Consider the following 12,030-nt stretch of genomic DNA (forward strand, 5'->3'; position numbering starts at 1 on the left):
ATCAACACATAGCCGACCAAATCTGACCGGTTGTGCGCCATTCCGATGGCGGCCAACTATGGTGGTTGGCGGCTGACAGTGATGGGAAGGTGGCTGGAGTATTTTTGTTAAATTTCAAAATTAGCTAAACCTAAAATGTTGGGGGTTCAATGATAAAATACAAATTAATAATAACAACAACAACAATAATAATAATAATAATATATTATTAAAATATAATGGCAATTTAGCAAAATGATCTCCTATAAATCTTTTATTCCTCTCAATCAAACATATCAATATAACATACCCACCAATTTGAACATATCTAACCAAACATCCTTAAAGTTTTGGTTGAGTGTTGCTATTGATATTGGCATGATCAAAAGTCATTATTTTCCATTTTCCAAAATTATAAAGTTCTTTGAGGTTTCAGTTTCAAACTCAAGTTAGTAAAACCAGTTAAAAGATTTCTGAATTATTAAAAAAAAAAATTCCGATCCAAACTTATGATCTAAAGCTATGTCTATTATTTAAATAAAAACTCGTTAAAAAAAGTTCACTGAAAAAACAAAATTATGTATAAACGGAACATGTGGCATATTTTTCCAAATTTATAAATCAAATATAGAATATTGCAGAGGTTTGAAGATGGGTACTCATCACCCCGAGAAGTTCTAAGGCTACAAGGAAAGATTATTAGAACAAGTTCAAAAACAAATTAAGTTTTGCAGCTGCAAAGCCATTTCACAAACCGCACCAAGTGAAGGCCCGACTCCAAAACTGCTTGTTGACATATTATTATTTTACATTATTAGATAGAGATCTAGAGCCCTGTCTTATTTACTCACGGCTGCTGGAGGTAATTGACTGGCACAAGGATGAGAGGAATTTTTTTTGAAACTGTAAGGCTCACCCCAGCTGACTCGTCCATGTTCAGGTCATCCTCCTTCATTCCATTGGGTAATTTCCAGTCAAAACAATACAAGAGATTTGCAAGTGCAAGTTCCGATGTTATTAATCCCATATGCATAGCTGGACAACTTCTTCGACCAGATCCAAATGGCAAAAACTCAAAATTTTGCCCTTTAAGATCAATGGAGTTATTCATAAATCTTTCTGGGGAGAATTCTTCAGGGTTGTTCCAGCATTTAGGATCTCTTCCAATTGCCCAAGCGTTAACTTGGATTAGTGTTTTTGGGTAAATATTGTATCCATTAACGTTGAATTGGGATATAGCTTCTCTTGGAATTAATAGTGGGGCAGGAGGGTGTAATCTCAAAGTTTCTTTGATTATCATCTTCAGATATACAAGTTTGTCGATGTCAGATTCAGTAACTCTTCCTTTCTGTCCGATACACTTTCTAACTTCGTCTTGTGCTTTATGCATCAATCTTGGTTTCTTGGCTAGCTCTGCCATTGCCCAGATCACAGTAATTGCACTTGTGTCTACTCCACCCAAAAATATATTCTGATATAACAAAATATAGAGAGTTAATTAGGAGCTTAATTAATTACTTAATTTCGTAAAACAATCAAGACAATTAGGTGATTTATAGCCAGAGCCGTGAGTGATAGTGCTAATAGTAGGAAAGGCTTTGGTTATAAGAGGTGCTACAACAAAAGTGGTGGGGCTCATGTAAATACATAGATATAGAGCAAAAACAATCTTAGCTTGAACGCAAGTTCTTAAAGCCCATCACCCATAGTCTAAAAAGTAATGAGCAATTAAGAAACATAATTCTGCTTTCTAAAGTTGGGTAGTGAAAAGACTTGTTACGGATGGGATCGTAACATCAATGTTTTCTACAAGGACAAAATATCTAGCCAAAACCTTAATTGAAAGTTGAAAATCAACAGACTGCCATAATTTGCCTAAAATTAATTGAAGCAATTGCAATATGCATCTAATAGAGTAGAGACGCGCAAGGACCGAATTTGGCCTAAAAATAATTGAAGCGATTAGAAAGTGTTTTATCTGGAAAGTTACTTACCAAGAGTACAGCCTTTATATGATTTTTTGACAGCCGAGATTCCGTTTCTTCCCTCTCTATTTTTAGCATCACATCGATAAAATCTTCCTGCACCTCTTGTTTTGACCTCTCAGGTTTAAGATGATCATCAATTATCTGCTGGAATAAAGTATCCAATTCATGGAAAACTCTCTCAAGCTTTGCATGATAACTGGTCAATCTGTCAATAATCCAACCTATGTAAGGAAAACACTCATTTGCAGTGAAACCTCCTACTACAGACTCAGCAGCATGAACCAATTCTTCAAATCTATGATTATCAAATTTACTCCCTCGAAATCTCTTCCCAAAAGCCATCCTAAATACTATACTTCCTGTAAGAGCAAACATCTTCTCCGAAAGATCAACAGAAGATGAAGAAGATGATGATTCTGAGATCGAATTGATTAGAAAAGCGGTTTCTTCTTCCCTAATGAACTGAAATGACTGCGTCCTCTTCAGGCTAAAAAGCTCAAGAACACATATTTTCCTTATCTCTCTCCAGTGCTCACTATATGGTGAGAAAGCCATATCTAAATAATTATAAGTAAGCTTCCTGGTTCCTGTCAAGGGTGGTCTGCTACAACAGTCAAGATCATGATTTTTTAAGACATCTCTTGCCGCCTGAGCGGAGGAGATTACAGTAAGGGGTATACGACCAAGTTTTAGAAGCATGACCGTCCATATTTGTTAGAGAGTTGCCTCAAAGATTGAGAGGCAACTCTCCTAGTTGGTGTAAATTTCTAGAACTGGAAGCTTAGGAGGGCTTGGTGGGAGCCGCTTGTTTAGTATTTTGAGTGATTGAACCTTTTTCAAGAGTAAAAAAAGCAGTAAAGGGAATAGAATAAGAAATAGCCACATTGGAATGGTGTAGAGGCCATATCTAAGACAGGGCTTCTTCAAGATAACCCAGCTCCAAATTAAGAGTTCACATATATCTCAGTTGCATAATTTGACTGTATTAGCTAGAAATCAACTTATTTGTCAGCCGGCAGGAACTGATCATTCACGAATGAAATGGACATTATTAACCGATCGAACACGTTAACAAAAGAACTGAGACTTGGTCGTATAAGCAATAGCATGGCATTGGCTCCTTTTATTAATGAAAATTTATATAATATTATCTTATAGATATTCAGAGGTAAAGTATCTGCCGTTCATTACTTGAACTTGTATTCTAAGTTCATTATAGTAGGTAGGCGGCCGAGAAACAGACAAGACATCTTCAATCACAATGACTTGTCTTTTCCATAGAGTAATGCTATAATGGACATTATTAACCGATCGAACACGTTAACAAAAGAACTGAGACTTGGTCGTATAAGCAATAGCATGGCATTGGCTCCTTTTATTAATGAAAATTTATATAATATTATCTTATAGATATTCAGAGGCAAAGTATCTGCCGTTCATTACTTGAACTTCTATTCTTAGTTCATTATAGTAGGTAGGCGGCCGAGAAACAGACAAGACATCTTCAATCACAATGACTTGTTTTTTCCATAGAGTAATGCTATAGTCATCGAAGATAATGCGTCAAATTTGTGTATCGAATGATATGGCAAAATCATGACCGTTTATTAATATTAAGTTAAAATTAATAAACGGTCAGGATTTTGCCACGTCATTCGATGTACAAATTTAGTGCATTACCGTCGGTGGCTGTATTATTTTCCTTTTCCATATTAGTTGGCGATAAATGAATCTATAGATTACACGCTTCATGCCTCTGTATATCATCTTAAGGCTTAGCAAGATTTTTCTCCAAAAGTCATATCTTAGTCAAATCTTGATAAAATTATAAGTTTATGATATGATCATGTCAGTTGAAAATGAAAATCTTTGGGCCCTTTGGTGCACAATTTTTCCCTCCCCTATTCCCTATCCTATCCAAAATACACATTTATTTCCTTATTTTTAAAATATTATTCTATTTTATTCAACTCTTTTAAATCCCTTAAGTTTGTTAATTTAACTAAACACCCCCCAAAATTTTTTTAAAAAAATTGACAAAAACACCCCCATTAACCCACATTCGCCAGATTCTGGCCACTACCGCCAGAAGGTGGCCGAAATCTGGTATAATAGTGCACTATCGGTTGGATCTGGCCGGTAGTGCGCCGATCTGGCCGGATTGATAACCAAATCTTTGGCCATATATTAATGTGATTAAAAGAATTATTTTTGAATAGAATAGTATATTTGATTGAATAATAATATAATATTTAGTTATTTATTTCAATTATCAAGTTCTAAGTATATCTGTAATAAATTAATAATTAATTAATTATATAAAATAAATTGATAAACATTAATACATTACTAGTTAAATGATTACTTAATCAAATATAACATTACATTATACTTAAATGATTACTTAATTATTTATAACATTCCATTATAAATATTAGTACAATACTTAATTAAACGATTAAAAAATTAATTAATTATAATATTATATTAAATATTTATAGTATAATTACTTAATTCATTATAACATTACATTATAGTATGATCACATAATTAATCATAACATTACATAATGAAATGATTACTTAACTAATTATGACCAATGTTCTGAAAATCGAACCGGACAATGACCTGTTCAAGGGTCCGGTTTGACCGGTTGGATCGGTCGGTTGGACCGTAATTTGTAAAATTATTTTTAGTCCCTGAAGGTTTGAAATTCATCAAGAACACCCCTATAATACTCCCTTAAGGTTTGAAACATCTAAAACACCCCTATCTCGTGAAGATTCTGGTGAGTGGTGGCGGCAGCGACGATCGACGGCCAATCAAAGCTGGAATCTTGGGGCTTTTGATGTGTAGGTTCTGGCGACTCTGATGGTGGTGCTAGGGAGTTCCATCGGTGTCGGAACTCGCCGGAATCAATAAAAGAAATCTGACGTCGCGTGAACTTTAGGTGGACGGCGATCGACGTAGGCTGGACGACGGCGACTGAAAATGGATGGGTTTGGTCATGGAGATGCCGTCCGTCGAATGGGGGTGTTTTCTCCATCGAAAGATGCCGGAATCTGGCGGGGTTTAGCTGCGATTGGACCGCGATTCGGCACTATTCTGGTGGTCCAACTGCTGTCCAATCCGGTTTAAATCAAAATAGCGGTTTTTTAAATATACCGGATCGGATTTGCCGCCAGTTGCCGGTCGAACCGGTCCGACCGGGCGGTCCGATCCGGTTTTCAGATCATTGATTATGACATTATATTATAAACATTAGTAATTTACTACATTAATACAATACTTAATTAAATGATTAGAAATTTAATTAATTATAACATTATATTATAAATTTATAATATGATTACTTAATTAATTATAACATTACGTTATAAATAAATGATTACTTAATTAATTATAATATTCTATTATAAACCTTAGGACAATACTTAATTAAATGACTAGAAATTTAATTAATTATAATATTATATTAAATATTTATAGTATGATTACTTAATTCATTATAATATTACATCATAATATGATCATATAATTAATTATAACATTACATATGAAATGATTAATTAATTAATTATGACATTATATTATAAACATTAGTAATTTTCTACATTAGCACAATTCCTAATTAAATGATTAGAAATTTAATTAATTGTAGCATTACATTATAAATTTATAGTATGATTACTTAATTAAATGATTACTTAATTAATTATAACATTCTATTATAAACATTAGTACAATACTTAATTAAATGATTAGAAATTTAATTAATTATTATAGATTTATAGTATGATTACTTAATTAATTATAATATTCCATTATAAACATTAGTACAATACCTAATTAAATAATTAGAAATTTAATTACTTATAATATTAAATTATAGATTTATTGTATGATTATTTAATTAATTTAATTAATTGTTTGTGTTTTGGTTTTGATTGAGAAATTTTATGTGAATTGTGATAAATCGATTGGATTCAAGTGTTGCCTAGAGATTAGAGGATTTATGAGTCACACTGGACACAAATGAATGAGTAATAAAAATTTGTTAGGGGTGTGTTTGTAAAATTAAGGTATTTTTGTCATTTTTAAACTAATGGGGGGTAATTGATTTTTTATAGGGTACCCGGGAAAGGAACCGGAACCTGCATTTTAGGTTCTAGTTCCTTGAATTTAAGAACCTGCACTATGCAGTTCCAGTTCCGGTTCCTTTTTTTTAGTACCTGCATTGTGCGGTTCCGGTTCCGGTTCCCCCGAAAAATGCAGGGTACCCGAAACCGCTTACCTATATTCAAAATGTTAGATGAGTAATGCTAAGTTTCTCAAATTCATATCCTAATTTTTTAACTGCAAGTGATAGATATTTAATTGTGGATTTATTTCCTAAATTAGGAATTTGACCACAGTTGTAGATAGGGAATCAATTTGGTATTAATACCAAATATCATGTATATTAATTCAGAATCAATTTTGTTTTTTCTAGAATTAGCTGATTGTATATTTATAGGAGTAGATTTCTCTCTTCCTTCTAGGCTGTATAAATATTCTCTCAATTGTAATAATACGAGACACACAAAATATTCAAAAATTCACATGGTATCAGAGTAGGGTTCCTCCTAGGGCTTCCATATTTTTTTTTCTTCTCCGTGTGTCCATCCTTGTCTGCCATGGCTGCCGAAAAAGACAGCTCCATTTCAGAGGTAACCTCCAAGACGTCCTCACCAGATCAGTCCCTTTCTGCTCCAGCTCTCTCTCACGGAAATGAAGCTGTCTCCCTGGTTACTAGCCATAAATTCAATAGACACAACTATCTCCAATGGTCCCAATCTGTGGTGATGTATATTGGTGGAAAAGGCAAGGAGGAATATCTCACTGGTGAAATTTCTGCTCCAAAACAAGATGACCCTAGAAAGCCGATAATCATATGATTAAATCATGACTGATAAGTTCTATGAATAATGATATAGGAGAAAATTTTCTTTTATATGCCACTGCAAAGGAATTGTGGGATGCTGTCAAAGACTTCTATTCAAGTTCTGAAAATACCTCAGAACTGTTTGCTATTGAAGCTGCCTTGTATGATCTCCGCCAAGATGATACCTCTGTCACTCAATACTTCAACACTTTCACACGCTATTGGCAGCAGCTGGATCTGTTCGACGAATATGCTTGGAAGTGCACCGATGATACTACTCTATACCGTACTATTGTGGAGAAAAAGAGAACCTTTAAATTTCTTCATGGCCTCAACAAAAATCTTGATGCAGTCCGGAGCCGAATCATGAGCACCAAGCCCCTTCCTAAGGTCAAAGAAGCATTCTCTGAAGTTCGTCTTGAAGAAAGTAGAAAAAAGGTTATGATGGGCTCTCTAACTCTATCATCAGATCAGGAATCATCTGCCCTTGCTGCCCTAGGACAGTCTCATGGCGCCAATCCTGATAATCGTCAGAACAAGGGACGCCCTTGGTGTGACCATTGCCGAAAACCTGGACACTACAAAGAGACATGCTGGAAAATCCATGGAAAGCCTCCAAATTGGAAACCAAATTCATGGGGTGATCGGGAGAGTCATGGGAATGTTGCTGCCACTGATAGTCCTACTGCTGAAGGAAAAAATGATACATCTGAGTCAGCTCCTTTCACTAAAGCTCAGCTTGAGGCTCTTCAGAAACTTCTAAGTCAGTCATCCAACTCTACTTAGCCAACTACTTAGGGTACTGGGATGTTGGCCATGAGGGGTAATAAATCAGTAGCCTTTTTTGTCAATAAAAGAACTACTAAATCTTGGATTCTTGACTCTGGCGCTTCAGATCGTATGACCGGAGATGCATCTATTCTTTCTGAGTATAACATGAGTACAGGGAATCATACAATTAAAATTGCAGATGGAACACTTTCTAAAGTGGAGGGTTCGGGTTCAGTCACAATAAATAAGGACCTAACTCTCACATCTGTACTCTATGTGCCTAGCTGGACTGTAATTTACTTTCTGTTAGTAAACTTACTCGTGACCTCCATTGTATGACTACATTTTTCCCATATCTTTGTGTATTTCAGGACTTGGATTTGGGGAAGAGGATTGGCAGTGCTGAGATGTGTTCTGGTCTTTATATTCTACAAGATGAAACTCTATCCGCTAGCACAGCTCAAAAGTTCAGTTTGTTTTCTTTGAATAATCAGTCCATTTCCTATTCTAATAAGAATAGTGATATTATGTTATGGCATTATCGTCTTGGTCATCAGAATTTTTTGTATTTGTCAAAAATGTTTCCTTCTTTATTTATTAATAAAAATCCAAACTCCTTTTGTTGTGAAATCTGTCAGTTTGCAAAACACACTCGCAATAGTTACTCTAGATTAACATATAAACCATCCAAACCATTCTCATTGATTCATAGTGATGTATGGGGACCCTCACGTGTTAACACTTTAACTGGAAAAAGATGGTTTACATCATTTATTGATGATCACACTAGATTAACTTGGGTGTTTCTTATGAAAAATAAATCTGAAGTGAGTGAGATTTTTCAAAATTTTCATTCTATGATTCAAACTCAGTTTCAAACTCGGATTCAAATTCTCAAAACTGATAATGCCAAAGACTTTTTTAATTCTATTCTTGGTCCCTATCTCATCCAACAGGGCATCATTCACTTAAGTTCTTGTGTTGACACTCCTCAACAGAATGGAGTTGCTGAACGAAAAAATCGACATCTTCTTGAAGTTGCTCAATCTCTCATGTTTGCCACTCACGTTCCCAAATTTTTCTGGGTGATGCTCTTCTTATTGCTGCTTATCTAATCAATAGGATGCCATCTAAAGTCCTCAAATTTCAAACTCCTTGTCAAACTCTCTTGCAATTATTCCCTCATACAAGGTTCATTAGTTTTATTGATCCTAAGGTTTTTGGCTGCACCGCTTTTGTCCATCTCTATTCCCAACATCGTAGTAAGTTAGACCCTAAATCTATCAAATGCATCTTTATTGGTTATTCATCTCATCAAAAGGGTTATAAGTGCTATTCTCCTACTACTCGAAAAACCTATAACTCTATGGATGTCACCTTTTTTGAAAATCATGCTTACTACAAACCTGAGATTCAGGGGGAGAATGTGAGTGAATCTCATCTTTGGGATATTATTCCGAGTACCCATACTCCACCTCCACCTATTGTTCAAACTTCCAGTCCATAGCCGATCAGTCCATCTACTTCCCAAGTCATAGAAAATCAAGGTCCATCTATTTTCCAAGTCATAGAAAATCAATTTGAAAAAACTTTTGGGCCATCTATAACTGATGATCCTCAACAAGAACCTAAAGAGCTTCGTGTCTACCAAAGAAGGAAAAATTCTGATAAAGAAATAAAGGACAGTACACATCTCGAGGACCACCATGAATCGGAAATGGATCCACATCCTCCAGAAATACATTCAGGTTTGAGTAATCCTAGTCATGATTATATTACTCATATAAATGATTATTCAAATCTGCCTATTGCTTTGAGAAAGGGAGTTTGTGCTTGTACTAAACATCCTATTGGCAACTTTGTGTCCTATAAAATCTTATCTCCATCATATCAGGCATTTGTTTCTGTGATTGATAATATACAGATTCCTCATACAATCCAAGAGGCACTAATTGATCCTGATTGGAAAAAGGTTGTACAAGATGAGATCAACGCTTTGGTAAAGAATGGTACTTGGACAATTACAAAATTACCAATTGGGAAGAGACCTGTGGGATGGAAGTGGGTATTTACCATTAAACATAAAGCAGATGGTAGCGTTGAGAGGTTTAAAGCTTGCCTGGTTGCTAAGGGTTTCACTCAGTCTTACGGGATAAATTATCAAGAGACCTTTGCGCCAATTGCTAAACTCAACACCATCCGTGTTCTATTCTCCCTTGCTGCAAATAGGGACTGGCCACTGCACCTACTAGATGTTAAGAATGCTTTCCTGAATGGTGATCTTGAAGAAGAAGTCTATATGGATATTCCACCAGGCTTCGAGAATTCATCCAACCAGGACAAAGTATGCAGACTCAAAAAATCTCTATATGGCCTTGAGCAATCTCCTCGGGCATGGTTTGGTAAATTCACTAAATCAATCATTCAGAATGGCTATACTCAGTGTCAGGCAGATCACACATTGTTTTTCAAACTCTCATCAGATAAAAGGATAGCTATCATAATCGTTTATATTGATGATATAATACTGACAGGCGATTACAAGGAGGAACTGGCAAGATTGAAGAGTTTCTTATCAAAGGAATTTGAGATTAAAGATCTTGGGTATCTAAGATATTTTCTTGGCATGGAAATTGCATGATCAAGACATGGCATATTTGTTTCTCAACGTAAGTATGTTCTAGACTTACTCAAAGAAACAGGTATGCTTGGGTGCAAACTGGCCTCAACTCCAATGGACTCTAACAAGAAAATTGGCTCAGGGATAGATAAGACACCTGTGGACAGGGGTAGATATCAAAGGCTAGTTGGACGCCTTATTTATCTATCTCACACTAGACCTGATATTGGCTTTCCTGTTAGTGTGGTCAATCAATACATGAATAATCCAACTGAAGAACACATGGAAGCTGTTACTAGAATCCTTAGATACCTCAAGATGACTCATGGAAAAGGTCTTCTATTCAAGAAAAGTGATAATAGAAAAAAAAAAAGTCTACACGGATGTAGACTGGGCAGGAGATGTAACAGATAGAAGGAGTACTTTAGGTTACTGTTCTTATGTTTGGGGTAATCTGGTAACATGGAGGAGTAAGAAACAGTCAGTTGTTTCTAGAAGTTCAGTTGAAGCAGAATTTAGAGCTCTGGCTCTTAGCATTTGTGAAGGAACTTGGCTGAAAAAGTTACTTGGTGAACTTGGAGTATTTACGGAAGAGTCTATACAGATGTTTTGTGACAACCAAGTTGCCATTAGTATTGCAAAAAATCATGTTCATCACGACAGGACTAAGCATATTGAGATAGATAGACACTTCATCACAGAAAATTGAGAATGTCATTGTTCAAATCATTTATACTCCATCAAGGTTTCAAACAGCTGACATCCTCACCAAAGCTCTCCTAAGAACCGGTTTGAAGAATTAATGTGCAAGCTTGGGATGTTTGATATACACAACCCAGCTTGAGGGGGAGTGTGGATTTATTTCCTAAATTAGGAATTTGACCACAGCTGTAGATAGGGAATCAATTTGGTATTAATACCAAATATCATGTATATTAATTCTTTCTAGAAATAGGAGATCCTAATTTTGTTTTTTCTAGAATTAGCTGATTGTATATTTATAGGAGTAGATTTCTCTCTTCCTTCTAGGCTGTATAAATATTCTCTCAATTGTAATAATACGAGACACACAAAATATTCAAAAATTCACATTAATTTATCATATTCTTAGCATTATGAATTGACATTTACTTTGTAATAATAATTAATTGGGTTGCTTGAGTATTATTGTGACTTCTAATGATAAATTTCCCTTTGAAAACTATTGAATAAATTAAAAGTAATATCTAGACGTTTGATTAATTTAATTATTAAATATTTTGATTATGTATAATGACCAAATTAACTTGACATTATAGTTTAGATAGTATATAATGGCTAGAATATATCAATTATCTTTAAATGAAAAATGAAAAATAAAACCATGTTAATTTTAACATATACTCAATAATTATATTAAAACTAAAATATAAAAAAAGATAATAATATTATTAATGTCTTTCCGATATACCATAAGTCAAGAATTAATAAGATATTAATGTTTTTTCAAATAAAATAATAAGGATATAATAAGTATTATATTATTCTATAATCAACTCTTAAAAGTAACCCATCTAATTTTTAAATTTTCTTCCATAAATGAAGGAGATCCTAAGATAATCACTTTTCAAAATATTATTAAACATTAATTTTACAAAAATTATAAAATAATCAAATATTAACTTTTGAAAATCAATCTCAATTGGCCACTTTACTAGATACAAATAATATTTAATTTGATAGATTAAATCAAACAAACTTTTTTTGTT

General features: G+C 34.3%; 1 pseudogene; it reads right to left on the reverse strand.

The window, feature by feature from the left end:
* Nucleotides 1–717: 717 nt before the first annotated feature.
* Nucleotides 718–6,205, reverse strand: LOC116105378 (annotated as a pseudogene).
* Nucleotides 6,206–12,030: the final 5,825 nt, after the last annotated feature.

This window comes from Pistacia vera, unplaced genomic scaffold (genome assembly GCF_008641045.1).
Source record: "Pistacia vera cultivar Batoury unplaced genomic scaffold, PisVer_v2 Contig498, whole genome shotgun sequence".
In the NCBI taxonomy this organism is placed as follows: Eukaryota; Viridiplantae; Streptophyta; class Magnoliopsida; order Sapindales; family Anacardiaceae; genus Pistacia; species Pistacia vera.